This window comes from Dipodomys merriami, unplaced genomic scaffold (assembly GCF_024711535.1).
Source record: "Dipodomys merriami isolate MVZ:Mamm:240054 unplaced genomic scaffold, mDipMer1.0.p SCAF_3, whole genome shotgun sequence".
Lineage (NCBI taxonomy): Eukaryota > Metazoa > Chordata > Mammalia > Rodentia > Heteromyidae > Dipodomys > Dipodomys merriami.
In genome coordinates this window covers 67,832,563-67,850,632 of record NW_027204492.1, presented here as the reverse complement: position 1 = coordinate 67,850,632, position 18,070 = coordinate 67,832,563, and positions in this window count along the sequence as shown.

Below are 18,070 nucleotides of genomic sequence, written 5' to 3'. Positions count from 1 at the left end.
CCTGCCAGGGCTGGCTTTAAACCACAATCCTCAGATCTCAGCCTCTGAGTAGCTAGGATTACAGGCATGAGCCACCAGTTCCTGGCATGTCAATCACTTTCTAATATTTGTTTTGGTGTCAAGGTGATCTAGCTGAGCTGTCTGTCTCTTCTCAAGGACTGAGCCACATGAACTCACACAGCAGGGTACATTTCCTTCCTTCCTTTCTTCTGGTGGTATAAAGAAAAGCTGTGGTCCATTGCAGATGCAGAGATCTGAGTTCCAAGTCCAGTGAAGGAAAATATGAGTACCATTTTAAAGTAGGTTTACTGGGCTCATTTCTAGGATCTCCTGTAACCTGGGATATTGCTCTGCAGATAATTCTTGTGTGTTGGATGGATTGTCCAAGGAATAATAATGGCATCACACACAGTATAAAAGTACAAAGCAGATTCACAGTCAAATGGACTACTCAAGGATTAGGTTGAAATGACTATCTGAACATCATGTATACTTCCACAGAGATCAAAGACTTGGCTATAATTTTTGTTATTGCTTTTTATTTTACTAATAAAACTTAAGAAGTACTTTTTTTTAACCAGACCTAGGTCTGGAGGTCAGGACCTGGGTACTATCCCTGAGCTTGTTTTGTTCTGGTGCTCTACCACTTGACTCATGGGTACCACTTCCACATTGGGGATGGTTTATTGGAGATAAGATTCTCACACATTTTCTTGCCCTGACTTGCTTTGAACCATCCTCCTCAGATCTCAGCCTCCTGAGTAGCGAGGATTATAAATTTGAGCCACTGATGCTTAGCTCACAGTATTTTTTTATTGACAGTTTTGATACATTGTTAAAGTAAAACACATTCTACCTAACAATAACTGTGGTTTTATATAAAAGTTAAAGGTAACGTTCATTTGAGTTGTAAAATACAACATGTCCATATAGGACATAAAATTCAGAGATTTTTCAGGTATAAGAAGTAAGTGGGTGTTGATGTGACTGTACTGCAAATAAATAAATAAATAAAATGTGGTGTTTGTAATTAAATCTAAAATTAGAATATTTTACTTGTCTTTAATAAACATTTCAATCATAACAAACAAATGTTGTTCAAGTGATAAAAACTCAAGGAAAGAAGCATTATATAAGTATTGATAACTATCAGACCCAGAGAGACAAGTATTCATGTTCTCTGTTGTAAATTGATTCTAGGACTAATTTGTAAATATACAAGTGAACACATATGGAGTGATATGAAAATATACACAAATGTATTAACTGAAGTATGTTATTTGCAGGGGAAATTAGAAATGCCATAATTCTTTAGAAAAATGAACACACAGTTCCACAAAATTAGTACCAGGAAACTAGCATTTCATAAGTATGAATAAATGAAGAGAGAAATGTGGGAGAATACAGTCATAATAGTCAACACATTCTATGAAACTAGGAAAATTTAGGGGACAGGTTGGGTTGGGAGGATGCATGAGAATGATGAAAGGAGTAACATAGATCAAGATACATTGTACTCATAAACTTATTTGTTAAATAGTAACTCCTTTGTACAATGACTAAAATAATAAAAATATAACACAAAAGCATACCTCACTTGCTGACCCTGAAATACCAAATTGAAAACAATTACAAAACAAAAGCTCACAGTAGTAAAGCCACCACTCCTCCATACACTACTAAGAATTCTGAGATACTCATAGCTTCCCCCCCCCCTTTACAATTCAACCCTGTGATCTCTTCTTTTTTTCTGGCATTAACAGTCCAAGACTGGCCTACCACATGGGTCCAACTTTCCTCATGGTCATAGTGACAATTACAGCTAAACAAATTCTCACCACATCCCATAATTTCCAATTGTTATTAAGTCCCTTCTCTTCTCCAAACACTGTGAACCTACTTAACAATACACTATTCGCTTCTACTCAGCTAAGTTCTGGAAGTTTAGCATATACTGAAGTGACAACTTCAATACCAGGCATGTCTACACAGAACCACCTTTTCCCAGCATCCATTTAGTCCACACACTTCTTCTGCTGTATAGTCTTCTTGGGCTAAAAATAGACTAATTTTCCTCTACAGAAACTCCAATATTTCATCCCATCATGGGAAGTAGGTCCTCCAGAAAATAAACAGACTTTGTAGGCCCTGAAAATACACCACTATTTATCATGAGGTACCAACTTTTATTTCATCAATGTCCTTGTCCTTCATCATTTCTTCACTCCCTGATGAAAGTTTACCAAGTGCTTGCTTTAAGGAAATAGGTATTTTCATTCCACATTTGTTATTTGTTCATCTGAGCATGGCCTTTTTTCATTGCTTCCACTGGCTCAAGGGTTTGAATGATGTGCTACTGAAATCTGAATTTCATTTTAGAATGTTACTCTCAGTTGTCCTCATGTAAGGCTTGCCTGGCTGTGCCGACTTCTCACTAATATATCTACCTTGGGACAGTCTACAAAGATTAAGAAATCAGAAAAAAATCATTATTTTAGAGAAAGACCACTCCTTTAATGCATCATGAAAGACTTGAGTAAGGAAGACTGAAAGGAACTCTTCCCAAACAACAAGAACTATTTAGAGGATACAACTACAGCATCTCTGTCCCAAACACTGGTTTAAAGTTTAGGGTGGCTACTTGTTTCTGGAGTCTTGCATTTTCCAGGTTCAAACTCTCAACCATCCACTCTCAGCCTCCTGAGTGCTGAGATTAGAAGTGTGGCCTAAATTCCCATTTATTTTTGTAAATAAAGAACATTTTATCAGATAAGTTTTAACTGAGAGGGGTTTTTGGTGAAGAGTTTCACTTTCTGAAAGACTCCTTCATACATGATAATTTTCATCAACACAGGAAATTTTCTAGGAAGAAAAGTGCTATGTGATGATCTAAAATAGGAAGGGTTATCAATGTAAAATACAGAATCCAAATTCACATCCTACATACAAGTGACTTAGTACTAAACAAAACCCTTCATTCATTAGAATGGAGAAAAAATGGATGTAATATTTGAAAGTACTGAGCCACAAAGCAAATTTTCTTGCAAGCCTCCTGAATAATCAGCTTTTCTTTTTTATACATATGTTTTTATTGTAAAAATAGTGTACAGAGGGGTTACAGTTACATGAGTAATGTGATGAGTACATTTCCTATCAAGCATTGTTACCTCCTCCTTTGTTTTTCTCCTATCATCCCTACCCTCCCGACTTCCCCAACTCCCCCACCCCCAAAATTTTAAAGTTCGTTTTCAACATAGTGTCTTGTACATCTCATTGTTACAATGGGCCAACCTATATCCCTATTTAAGCATTTTGTTATTTCCCTTCCCCTCCCAAAATTAGAAAAGTATATATACAAGATGCAGAGCACGGGAATCAAAGACAGTGACAACAGGGGTTATACCATGGGGGAAGAACATACAAAAGAAACAAAAAAATCACATAGTATACTGTAAATACGTTAAGAAAATAGCAAAAAAGAAAAAACCACTTATGTCCCTGTCTTGGGGTTCATTTCGCTTAGCATCATCTTATATAGTCATATGGACATAGCTTTTGACCTTTGCTGCTTGTCCTAGACATGTACATGTACTAGTAATTGCAAATAAGGGAAACTGTGGGACCTATGTTTCTTGGGGCCTGGTTTACTTCACTTAATATATTTTCAAGTCTTTCCATTTCCTAAGAAATGGGGCAGTGTCATCCTTTTTGATGGAAGCATGAAACTGCAGAGCTTCTGCATGGCAAAAGCCATAGCAAGCAACATCAACAGAAAGCCCACAGATTGGGAGAAGATCTTCACTAGCCATACAACAGACAAGGGTCTCATATCTAAAATATACTTTGAACTCAAAAAATTATATACCCCAACAACAAATCCTCAAAGAAACAACTGCTCAATAAATAAGTGGGCTAAAGACTTAAAGAGAAACTTCTCTGAAGAGGAAATAAGAATGGCCAATAGACACATGAAGAAATACTCAACTTCTCTAGCCATAAAAGAAATAAATGCAAATCCATGTGATTTTTTTGTTGCTTTGTATGTTATTCTCCCATGGTATAACCCCTGTTTACACTATATTTGATGGTCTAATTTGGGGAGGAAAAGGGAAAAAACAAAATGTTTAAATAGGAATACAGGTTGACCCACTGTAAAAATGAGATGTACAAGACACTATGTTGAAAAATGAACTTTACAATTTAGGCAGGGGGGAAGGAGGAGTGTAGTTGTGCAGGTGGGACAGAAGGGATGGTAGGGGAAAAAACAAAGGAGGAGGCAACAATGATTGAAAAGAAATGTACTCATTACCTTGCTCATGTAACTGTAACCTCTCTGTACAGTATTTTCACACTAACAGTCTTATTTTAAAAAAAGAAATTGGCCGTTAGAAGGAGATTAATAAAGTATGATGAAGAAATGGAAAATTATACTCGCCTGGGGACTACCTATTGATTAAAATAATTAAAGACCCTAAAAGATAAAAAAAACAACATTGAGATTACACTTCACCCCAGTTAGAATGGCTATAATCAAGAGATCTAATAACTATACTGTATTGTTGGTAGGAATGTAAACTTGTTCAACCACTCTAGAAAGCAGTGTGGAGGTTACTCAAAAAAACTACAATAGAGCCCCCTATGACCCAGCAATCCCACTTTTGAGCATTTACCCAAATGATCACAAACAAGACCATACTAAAGCTACCAGAACAACCATGTTTATTGCAGCATTATTTACCATAGCTAAGATATGGAACCAACCCAGATGCCCCTCAGTAGATGAATGGAGCAAGAAAATGTAACACACACACACACACACACACACACACACACACACACACACACACACACACACACACACACACACACACACACACACGATCGACTTCTATGCCTCCATATTCAGTTTTTCTTTTCAGAACTTTCAACTAGAAAAATAAAGGAAAATGTTTTAAACTCTGGACGCTTAAGTAGCTCATTTCTATAAGATAATCTCTTTGAAGAGCTTTGTAAGTTTGAATGTGGTAACTTCCATTGCTATACAAAAGCAAGGAAATGTTAGGTTTTTTTCACTATTTACAACCCCCCCAGACCTATAACTTCCAATTGTTAGTGACCATGATAACCATAATACAAGACCTGATTCTACAGTTTTTCTGTTAGAAGCCTGGGCACTGTTGCTTAGCTTTTCTTCTGAAGGCTGATGCTCTACTTCATAAGCCTGTGCTGAATTTGAAACATGATCCTCAGATCTCAGCCTTCTGGATAGCTAGGATTACAAGCAGGAGCACCCTACTAAAATGGGCTCTATTTGTAATGTGTTGTTCTCTTACTTAAATACATATTTCTCTCCTCCATTTTTGTCTTCTCATTTATCCTTCCCACTCATCTTATTCCTTGTCCCATTTTTATATTATTTTCTCATCTTTATCTTTTTCTTCTTTCTTTATCATTTGAATGTCACTGGACTCTCTTAAGCCTTTTGGAATCCCATTCCTCCTCTCTCCATCCTTTCACACCACTCTGGTGGCTTGTGTGTGTCCCTGACTACCTGTCTCTACTTTCATTTTAACACAATCCCAGGTGAGCTCAAATCCCAAATGTTAGACTAAGGGACTATGAATGGTAGTCTCAAACTTATATGCTTCAGACTGTATCATATCCATTTGTAATATTTAGTGGCAGTCTACGCTTTACAAAGCTACCTGGTTTTATTTACGGTGACTTAATACTTTTTTGTGTGTGTGTGAGAATACCGTACAGAGGAGTTACAATTACATGGGCAAGATAATGAGTACATTTCTTATCAAGTATTGTTGCCTCCTCTTTGTTTCCCCTTCCCATCCCTTCCCATATTCCCCCCTCCCACCACCAGATCCTCACCCCCCCCCAAGCTATAAAGTTCGTTTTCCACATAACGACTTGTACATCTCATTGTTGCAATGGGTCCACCTGTATCCCTAGTTAAACGATTTTTTTCCCTTCCCCTCCACAAATTATACCAACATCAAATACAGTGAAAGTATGGGTTATTCCGTGGGGGAGGTACATACAAAGCAACAAAGAAATAATCTTATAAATATGTTAGAAACAATTGCATGAAAGGAAAAAAGAACATTTGAATACTTATCTTGGGGTTCATGCCCCTAACATCAAATTATCTGAGCTTTTCTGCTTGACTCAGACATATACTAGTTATTGAAAATAAGGGAAACCATAGGACCTATGTTTCTTTATGCCTGGCTTACTTCACTTAATATAATTTTTTCCAAGTCTTTCCATTTCCTAACAAATGGAGCAATATCATTCTTTCTGATGGAGGCATAGAATTCCGTTGTGTATATATACCACATTTTCTTGATCCATTCATCTACTGAGGGGCATCTGGTTGGTTCCATATCTTAGTTATGGTAAATAATGCTGCCATAAACATAGTCGTGCTGGTAGCTTTAGTGTGGTCTTGTTTGTGATCATTTGGGTAAATGCCCAAAAGTGGGATTGCTGGGTCATAGGGGAGCTCTATGTGGAGTCTTTTGAGGAACCTCCATACTGCTTTCCAAAGTGGTTGAACAAGTTTACACTCCCACCAACAATGCAGTAAGGTTCCCTTCTGTCCACAGCCCCTCCAGCATCTGTTGTTATTAGAGTTCTTGATTATAGCCATTCTAACTGGGGTGAGGTGGTATCTCAGTGTTGTTTTGATTTGCATTTCTTTTATGGCTAGAGAGGTTGAGCATTTACTTTTATACTTTTGCAAAGTGTGGTATTAAATGAAGTTGCTCTGGGTGTCACCACAGCAGAACAGGAAACAGCTGCCCAAGTTGAACCAAATCATTCTGAAGATTGCCTCTCTCTCTCTCTCTCTCTCTCTCTCTCTCTCTCTCTCTCTCTCTCTCTATATATATATATATATATATATATATATATATATATATATATATATATATATATATACTGAGAAGTAGGATTTGGGTGTTCTTGGTTTGTTTTCTCTTTTCTGGGCCATTGTACTGGAGTGGAAAGACAGGTTGCCTTAATTCAATTCTGGCTTTTGCATTATTGTTTTCTTCATTACCACAGAACCTGAGTCTTGCAGTCCTCATCTGCTAAATAAGGAATAGCAAACCATAGCCAGCAAACATACATTCCAGGATTTCTCCAAATCAAATAAGAAAATACATATGAAAGTGTTAGGAGAAAATAAATTTTTTTATGAAAGGTTCTAGATTCTCCTAGGCTCCCTAAATTTAGAGAAACTCCAATATTCTTACCTAAAAACTTAAAGATCACCACCACTGACATGAAATGAAATGATTTTGAAAGGGAGCCAATGGTAAATCAACCCTGAAGTGAGCAAACTTCCAAGACTGGCTTCATACTCAGGCTGGAACACTGCAAGTCTCCCTGGTGTCTTTGATGAATTGCCTGATGGTATAGTAAATGACTTCCTGAAACTGATATTGAAAAGTACGCTTTTGTGCTTTTTTCTTCCTCTCTTCTGAACGCATCCTAGTCATCATCATTAAAAAGCAATAATTATATATCTTGTACTCTCTGTTACCATATCAAGCCAGGCTCACATGTATGTGTCCTATGTTTTTTTACAACATAAAACAAGAGTAAGTTTCTAAAAATAATATGATATCCAGGCACCAGTGGCTCATACCTATAGTCCTACCTTCTCAGGACTGAGATGTGAGGATCACAGATCCAAGGCAACTGGGGTAAGAAAGTTCTTGAGATTTTTTTTATCTCTAATTACCAAAAAAAAAGTCAGAAGTGGAGCTGTGGCTCAAATGGTAGAAGCTCTAAATTTGAACACAAAAAGCTCAAGGACAGTGCCCTGGTCCTGAGTTAAAGCCCTAAGACTGGCACTATGTATATATATACTTATATAAAAGGTTACACCAAACCAATGCAACAGCAATACAAGACAACTTGGGGAAGGGATTAGGGGAAGGAAAGTGGGACAAAAATAAATGAAGGAAGGGGTAACAAGTTCGACAAGAAATGTACTCAATACCTTACATATGTACCTGTAACCCTGCAGTACATCACATTGACAACAAAATTTCCAAAAAAATCTTAAAAAGGTTATGCCAGGTATAGGTGGTTCATGACTGTATTTCTAGCTATTCAAGGTGCTGAAACAAAAGGACCACAGTTCAAAGCCAGTCCAGGCAAAAAAAATCCCATGAGATTATTATCTCAAATTAATCAACAAAAACCTGAAATGGAGCTGTGGCTGAAGTGGTGGCATGCTATCCTTAAGAAAACAAACAAACTCAGGGACAGCGCACAATCCTTGAGTTCAAACCTCAGGATTAGCACACAAATAAAATATAGTAAGGAATGTAAACCACATGGATTTGTTAAAAGAACTCAGAGTTCAGATACCTAGTTTCTACTCCCAGTACCATCACTTCTGATTGACTCTGTGATTTAAAGCAAGTTTTATCATCTTTTGACTGTACACTGTAAAAAAGAAGTATGAGACTAGTTTCTGTAAGTATTTCCTTCTGAGCCAGATGCTGGCAGCTCAAGTCTGTAAACCTAACTACTCAAGGAGGCTGAGATCTGAAGATAAGTGGTTCAAAGCCAGCCTAAACAGAGAATTTCATGAGGCTCTTCCCCCAATTAACCACCAAAACCCAGAATTTAAGCTGTGGCTCAATTGATAGAGTGCTAGCCTTGAATTAAAAAGCTAAGGTACTAATGCTCTGGCCTGATTTCAAGCCCCAGTACTGTCAAAAACAAGCAAACAGAGGTTGGAGACATGGCTCAGCTGATAGAGTGCCTCACAATGAGTGAAAGCATCAGGTACTAAGCTTGAGTCCTAAAATAAAATAAAATAAAAGTAAACAAAATCTTGCAGCTCTGGAGTTCCATGCACTGATGGATGACCAGATAAGACAATTTAACTGGTTTTTCATTTTCTTTTAGGTCCTTTTGACTACCAATGGTGAACAGGTAATGAAACATTTTTCCCTAGAAAATGGTGTGATAACATACCAGATAAAGGAACCCCTTTCCTCCTAAATCCCCTCACTTGTAACTAAAAAGTCCTGGACATAACAAACACAGGAAGTGTCTGAATGGGAGAAAGGAGAACAGGATCTCTAAGCCCCTAGGAAAGACAGCATAGTGATTGCTCTAAGTTTATCTTTGCAGTGTACTCCCCAAACTCCCACCAAAAACAAGAAATCAAAAAAGTTCCAAGATAATTCTCTTTCCCATCTAAAAGCATCATAAAGAATCACTTAAGAACAGAAAATCTTTCTACAAACACCAACCTTCCTTTAGCCAAACTCAATGTAAAAAAACAGTCACATTTCCTGCTCCCACCATCCAAGCCAAAGAAGTAGGCAATTTTGGCCACATAAAGGAAGGGATCAATTTTCTGCTTGTCTCCCAATGGGCAGAAGCTGAGGGGCTTGGAATCTCCTACTTAAAAATTCTGTGGGGCTCAAGAGGGAACTAAGATCTTCCTTTACACTTTATACAGTGCTCTAACTCCTCACTAGGGTGATTTCCATAATCTGGCCAGAAACTAAGTCGGCCTGTGGGGCTAGCCATGGAACATGTCTAGTTTTCTTTTCCTGGAATCCAGAGTGGGGAGGGCAAAAGAGATGGAGATCTACAGAGAGAAACAGTTTAGGCTGGTTGTCACTTCAATGGCTGTTAAGGATAAACACTCCCAAAGACATGATAATCAAATATCTGGGAAAACTGAAACTATTCTAAAAGTGATGTGTTGTGCATGTGTGTGTGTGTGTGTGTGTGTGTCTGTGTCTGTGTCTGTGTCTGTGTCTGTGTCTGTGTCTGTGTGCCTGTGCCTGTGCCTGTTTCTTGTGTGTATGTGTGTGTTGACCTTAACATGAGACTCCAGGGGAATTATTGCACCTCTGTAGCTATTACAGAACACCTCTGCACCTATCCACTGATAGGTAAGCTTCACTTCCTTTGTTAAAACACTCAGGAACAATTTGATAATGCCTGTGAAACTGTCTTTTAGGTTAGATCATAACTAAGACCTAAGTAGGTTTTTTGTCAATTAGTGAGTACTTAATGAAAATTAACTTGGTGAACAATGAATTAAAAAGAGATCTCTCTAGAAGGGTAGGGGCCTATCACAGACAAAAGTAATGAATGAAAACCAGAGGTATGTCCCTGTTAGAGAAGGCCTAGAAAAGTTTATGGGGCTTAATTTGCAACTAGGATTTAGCAACTGGACTGGGATAGTGAAATGAAATTCAGAAGACATTTGGAGATGAAATCGACAAAGCCACTAAATTCAAATGCCTTTGGGGATGTGAGGGCAGAAGAAGCAAAGTAACTTTGCTATGTAATGTTGGGGCAAGAGCTAAGGGTTTTTGAATGCAGTCTAAGGCTTTCCAAGTTGTCATAATAAGCAGTCACTAATTATTCCATAGCAGAAAACAAACCATACAAGTGTACACCTATTTTGAAAGGAAATTATTGATCTATTAATGCACTCATTCATGTTAGTACTGGATTTGAAATCAAAGCCTAGGCACTGTTCCTTGGCTTTTTCACTCAAAGCTGGTACTCTACCATGTGAGCCACATCTCCATTTAGGGCTTTTTGGTAGCTAATTGAAGGAAAGACTCTCACAGACTTTCCTGCCTGAACTGATTTTGAACTGCAATCCTCAGATCTCAGCCTTCTGACTCCTAAAATTACATTGTAAACTACCAGTGCCTGTCTTAAAAATGATTTAATTAGTATATCGTTAGCATTTTGAATGTGTCTGTCCTAAGGCTGGAACTCATCACATGGGCACTGTCCCTTAGCTTTTCTGCTTGATGCTGGTACTTTACCACTTATGCCACAGCTCTACTTCTGGCTTTTTGGTGGTTAATTGGAGTTGAGTTTCATGGACTTCTCTGCATAGTCTGGCTTCAGACAATAATCCTAAAATTTCATCCTCCTGAATAGCTAGGATTACGGACATGAGGCATTGGTGCCTGTCACCTTTAGTATTTTTAATATTATAAAAAAGTAATTTTAATCAGAGATATTGGATACCCTACTACCAGTCTGTGGAAAAGGCCATATACAAACATTAAGATGATAAATGCAATGGTGGAGGTTAAGAATAGAAAGAAGTAGATTCAAGAAATATTGCATTTAGAATCACAATAAGGCTGCTGTGGATGCAGTTCAGAGATTAAACACATGCTTAGTGTGTGCAGGCTATGAGCTTAATACTTAGGAAAACATATTTTTAAAAAAAGAAATGAAAAATCCACATACACACAATGAGATTTAGTTTCTCATTTGAGCTTAATCAAAAGGCCAAAAAGCAGGAATTTGTTCTTCATACACATCAGGTTTGCAAGAAATATACAAACCTGTCCAAAAAGGTCTAAAATCTTTGTTCAACTAAAGATAGACAATTAGATATTGTATTTCTCCTATTAGAGAATGACCATATAAATTGATGCTTATCTAATTAGGGAAACATATTTGCACTGCCTAAACTACTTCCAAAATAATCAAACCCAATGAATTCTTGGATTGCTTGTTCTATTTCATTTAAGAAAGAAGTTGGGATATTGATGGGTATTGCATTGAATTTGCATATAGCCTTTGGCAATATTGCCATTTTAGCCATTTTCCCAATCCATGAGCATGTCAGGTGTTTCCACTTCCTAAGATCTGCTTTAATTTTCTTTTTCAGATTTTGAAGTTTGTTCCTTCACTTCTTTGAGATTCCACCTCACCCCAGTTAGAATGGCTATAATCAAGAAATCTAATAACAATAGATGCTGGAGGGCTTGTGGCCAAAAGGGAACCCTACTGCATTGTTGGTGGGAGTGTAAACTTGTTCAACCACTTTGGAAAGCAGTATGGAGGTTCCTCAAAATATCCGTAGGTATTTTTTGAGGCTCTTGCAAAAAGAGTTGCTTTCCTGATTTCAGCCTCTCCCTTCTCATTGTTGGCATAGAGAAAGGCTTCTGATTTGTGTGGATTAATTTTATATCCTGCTACTTTGCCAAAGTTTCAGATCAGCTCAAGTAAGTTGGATGTAGAGTCTATGGGATTCTTTAAGTACAGGATCATGTCATCCACAAAAAGGGAGAGTTTTACTTCTTCTTTCCCTATTTGGATCCCTTTATGTTTGCTTCTTGCCTTATTGCTCTAGCTAGGAATTCAAATACTATATTGAAGAGGAGTGGAAAGAGCAGACATTCCTGATTTTAGGGGAAATGGCATTAACTTTTCACTATTAAGTATAATACTGGCTGTAGGCTTGTCATATGCAGCCTAAATTGTATTGAGGAATATTCCCTGGATTTCTAGTTTCTCCAGAGCTTTCATCATAAAGGGATATTGGTTCTTGTCAAAAGCTTTTTCTGCATCTATAGAGATGATTATGTGCTTTTTGTCCTTGTTCCTATTAATTTGTTGAATTACATTAATAGACTTGTGTATATTGAACCAGCTTTGCATTCCTGGAATGAACACTGATCACTGTGTGTATAATTTTTTGATGAACTGTTGAAACAGATTGTTAAAAATTTTATTAAGAAGTTTTGCATCAATGTGCATCAGAGAAGTGGGTCCATAGTTCTTTTTCTTTGCTGAGTCCCTGTCTGGTTTTGGGATGCGGGTTATGCTGGTTTCATAGGATGAGTCTGGTAATAAGCTTTCATTTATGATTAATATGAAATAATAAAAGTCCCCGAATAATAAAGAGGATCCAAATAGGGAAAGATGAAGTAAAACTCTCCCTCTGCAGATGACATAATCATGTATTTAAAGAACCCCATGGACTCCACTCCTAAGTTACTTGAGCTGATCTGAAACTATGTCAAAGTAGCAGGGTATAAAATTAACCCTCAGGGGCTGGGAAGGTGGCTCAGTGGTAGAGCACTTGCCTTGCATGCATGAGGCCTGGGTTCAATTCCTCAGCACCTCATAAACAAAAAGAAAAAAGCCGGAAGTGGCGCTGTGGCTCAAGTGGTAGAGTGCTAGCCTTGAGCTGAAGAGCTGAGGGACAGTGCCCAGGCCCAGAGTTTAGGCCCCATGACCGGACCCCGCCAAAAAAATTAACCCTCAAAAACCAATGGCTTTTCTCTATGCCAATAACAAGATGAGAGTGGCTGAAATCAGGAAAGCAGCTCCTTTTGTAATAGCTGCACAAAAACTAAAATACCTAGGAGGTAACTTACCTAAAGAAAAAGGAAATTAAAGCAGAACTAAGGAAGTGGTAAAAACCTCCCATGCTCCTGGATTGGGAGGATTAACTGGGAAAAATGGCAATACTACAAAAAGCTATCTACAAATTCAGTGCAATACCCATCAATATTCCAACCTCATTCTTCAATGAAATAGAAGAAGCAATCCAAAAATTCATATGGAACAATAAAAGACCCCAAACAGCAAAAACAAGCCTTAGCAGAAAGAACAGTGATGGAGGAATACCAATACCAAATTTCAAACTCTACTGTAAAGCCATAGTAATCAAAACAGCCTGGTACTGGCACAAGAAAAGACCTGAGGTCTAATGGAATAGAACTGAAGACCCAGAAATGAACCCACAGGCCTATAGCCACCTAATCTTTGATAAGGTAGCTAAAAAAATTAGAATGGAAGAAAGACAGTCTCTTCAGTATATGGTGCTGGAATAATTGGTTAAACATCTGTAGAAAACTAAAGCTAGAATCTTATATATCACCCTGCACCAGAATCAACTCCAAATGGACCAAAGACCTCAAGGTAAAAGCAGACATCTTGAAAACATTACAGGAAGAAATAGAAAATTCTAGGGCTCCTTGCCACACGCCCCAATTTTCTTAAGAAAGACCCAGAAACACAACAAATGAAAGAAAGGTTGAACAAATGGGACTGCATAAACTGTAGAGCTACTGCATGGCAAAGAACATAGATAGCAAGATCAGTAGAGAGCCCCAAAACAAGGCCATACTAAAGCTCCCAGCACAACTATGTTTATGAAAGCATTATTTACCATAGCTAAGATATGGAACCAACCCAGATGCCCCTTAGTAGATGAATGGATCAAGAAAATGTGGTATATATACACAATGGAATTCTATGCCTCCATCAGAAAGAATGACATTGCCCCATTTGTTAGGAAATTGAAAGACTTGGGAAAAATTATATTAAGTGAGGTAAGCCAGGCCCAAAGAAACATAGGTCCCATGGTTTCCCTTATTTGCAATAACTAGTATATGTCTAGGACAAGCAGAAGGGGTCAAAAGCTATGCACATATGACCATATAACTTGATGCTAATCAAAATGAACCCCAAGATAGGGACACAAATTGTTTTTTTCTTTCTTGCTATTGTTTTTAATGTACTTATAATGTACTACGTGATTCTTTTCGTTTCTCTGTATGTTCTTCCCACATTGCACAAAACCTGTTGTCACTGTATATACATTTTTCTACTTTGGGGAGGGGAAGGGAAATAACAAAATGCGCACATAAGGATTTCAGGACGATCTCTTGTAACAATGAGATGTACAAGACAGTACGTTGAAAACTAACTTTACAACTTTGCTGGGGTGGTGGGGGGTAGAGGAAGGAAGGAGGAAGTAGGAAGAGTTGGGGGGAAGGAACGGATGGTAGGGGAAAAACAAAGGAGGGTGTAACAATGCTCAATAGGAAATGGATGCATTACCTTATTCATGTAACTGTAACCCCTCTGTACAGTATCTTTACAATAAAATATATATTAAGAAAAAAAGAAAATGTGATACACACACATGCACAGACAGACAGACAGACACACACACACACACTCACACACACACACACAAAATGGAATTCTATGCCTCCCAGACAGACACACACTCACACACACACACACAAAATGGAATTCTATGCCTCCATCAGGAAGAATGACACTGCCCTATTTTTTAGGAAATGGAAAGACTTGGAAAAAATTACATTAAGTGAAGTAAGCCAGGCCCAAAGAAACATAGGTCCCATGGTTTCTCTTATTTGCAATAACTAGTATATGTCTAGGACAAGCAGCAAAGGTCAAAAGCTATGTACATATGACCATATAAGATGATGTTAAGCAAAATGAACCCCAAGACAGGGACACAAGTGTTTTTTTTCTTGCTATTGTTTTTAATGTACATATAATGCACTATATGATTTTTTTCTTTTTTTTGTACTTGTTGGTTGGTTTATTACACAGGAAAAGATATCCACAATTCTGTTTTTTATACCATAATGTAGAATGGATATTTATTTTTTTATTTTTTATTGTGAGAATACTGTACAGAGGGTTTTTTTGTATGTTCTTCCCCCCTGGTGTAACCCCTGTTTTCACTGTATTTGATTCTGGTGCCCTGAATCTTGTATATACACTTTTCTAATTTGAGAAGGGGAAGGGAAATAACAAAATGCTTAAATAGGGATACAGGTTGACCCATTGTAACAATGAGATGTACAAGACACTATGTTGAAAACGAACTTTACAACTTGGGTTAGGGGGAGGAGGAGTTGGGGAGGTGACTAGGGAAGGGATGGTAGGGGAAAACCAAAGGAAGAGGTAACAATGCTTGATAGGAAATGTACTCATTACTTTATTCATGTAACTGTTACCCCTTTGTACAGTATTTTTACAATAAAATATATACAAAAAAGACTTGAACTTCAGGCAATGCAATATTTTAATAAACTACTTTACATAATAATTTGCATAACAAAAAGTCCCTCAATAGCAAAGACAATCCTTAGCAGGAAGAACAGTGCTGGAGGAATATCAATACCAAATTTCAAACTATATTACAAAGCCATAGTAAAAAATACAAGAACAACAGTTTGGCACTTGCACAAAAACAGGGCTTAGGACCAATGGAATAGAATTGAAGACCCAGAAATGAACCCACAGACCTATTGCCACCTAATCTTTGACAAGGGAGCCAAAAAATAGGATGGAAGAGAGCCTCTTCAACAAATCATGCTGGCAGAATTGGCTTAATACATGTTGAAAACTAAAGTTAGATCCTTATATATCATCATGTACCAGAATCAATTCCAAATGGATCAAAGACCTTGAGGTAAGAGCAGAGGCCCTGAAAATATTACAGGAAGGAATGGGAGAAACATTAGGGCTCCTGGGCACAGGTTGAAACTTTCTTAATAAAGACCCAGAAACACAACAAATCAAAGACTGGATAAATGAGATTGTATTAAACTACAGAGCTTCTGCACAGCGAAGGATGTAGCTAGCAAGATACATGGAAAGTCCACAGATTGGGAGAAGAACTTCACTAGCCATTCAACAGCCTCATATCTAAAATATACCTACAGCTCAAGAAATTAAATTCTACAAAAACAAACCCCCAGAGAAACACCACTCCATTAAAAAGTGGGCTAAAGACTTAGAGAGATTTCTCTGCAGAGGAAATAAAAATGGCCAATAGACACATGAAGAAATGCTCACCATCTCTGGCTATAAAAATTCAATTCAAAACAACACTGATATTCTACCTTACACCAGTCAGAATGGCCATTATCAAGAAGTCTAAGAGATGCTGGCTGGGATGTGGGCAAAAGGGAACATTTGACACTGTTGGTGGGGATGCAAACTTGTCCAACAACTCTGGAAAGCAGTATGGAGATTCCTCAAAGACTAAACATAGAGCTCCCCTATGATTCAACAGCCCCATCCCTGGGCATCTACCCAAATGACCACAAACAAGGCCCTACTAAAGCTACCACCACAACCATGTTCATTGCAGCATTATTAACCATAGCTAAGATATGGAACCAACCCAGATGCCCTTCAGGAGATGAATGTATCAAGAAGATGTGGTGTATATACACAATGGAGTTCTATGCTTCCATCAAAAATAATCACATTGCCCCATTTGTAAGGAAATGTTAAGACTTGGGAAAAAAATCATACTAAGTGAAGTAAGCCACACCCAAAGAAAAGTAGGATGTGCGATATCCTAGAACTAGAATATGTCTATGATATTCTTGACAGGGGATCCCAATAACCAAATTGCTTTATTCATAGCACCATATGTAATGAAATATGTCCACATGAACTCCAATATATGGAAATAAGAGGTCATTACAATGTTCTATAGTTTTTTCTAGTTTCTTTTAATTTTCAGTACCATGTGTTTTGTTTGTGATATGTAGAAGGGAAAGAGAAGCACAGAAACAGCAGGACAAAGGATGAACTAATGCAACACTGATACTTACTTGACACCATGGGGAATAAGAACTTTACAACTTGGTGGGGAAGGGGAATAGGGAGGGATAGGTGGGAGATAATGAGGGATTGGGTAACAATGATTAAAAACAAATGTGCTCATTACCTTACTTATGTAACTGTAACAACCCTGCTCATCACTTTTTCAATAGAAAAAATCAAACCCAAATATAATAAAGCCTTTAAATCAGGAAAAGTAAGCAAATAGGAGCTGAGGGTACAGCTTGGAGGTAGAGACTGGGTGCAAATGCCTTTAAATTCAATCCCCATCATTGCAAAAAATATGGGAAGCAATCAAAAATACATGTGTAAAATTCTACACAAGACATGGTTTCTTTAAAAACTTAATGAAAACTCAGAAGCCAATTAAACCAGTTTCCTTTATTCATGGAGACTTAATGTGGGCTAGCTGCTAATAGCAGCCTCCTCCGTAGTGATGCTTGTATTAGTTACCCATTGGAGACCATTTTCTACCAAATGTTCATGACTCTAACCTCACATTGACCCCTATCTAGGCTCCAGTCTGGTATGCAGGGTGCTTTGGGGTGCCCCAGGCCATTGTGGCCAGGGATCCTATTGACCAGGTAATCATGTCCATCCATACCAAGCTGCAGAATAAAGAACATGTGGATGAGGCCTTATGTAGGTCCAAGTTCAAGTTCAGTGGCTGTCAGAATATCCACATCTCTAAGAAATGAAGCTTATCAAGTTGAATGCAAATACGGTTAAAGACATGGTAGCTAAAAATCATCTCATCCCTGATGACTATAGTGTCAAATATATCACAAATACTGGCCCTTTCTTTAGATAGGGGAGGAGCCCTGTTCTCCTGAAGACCTCC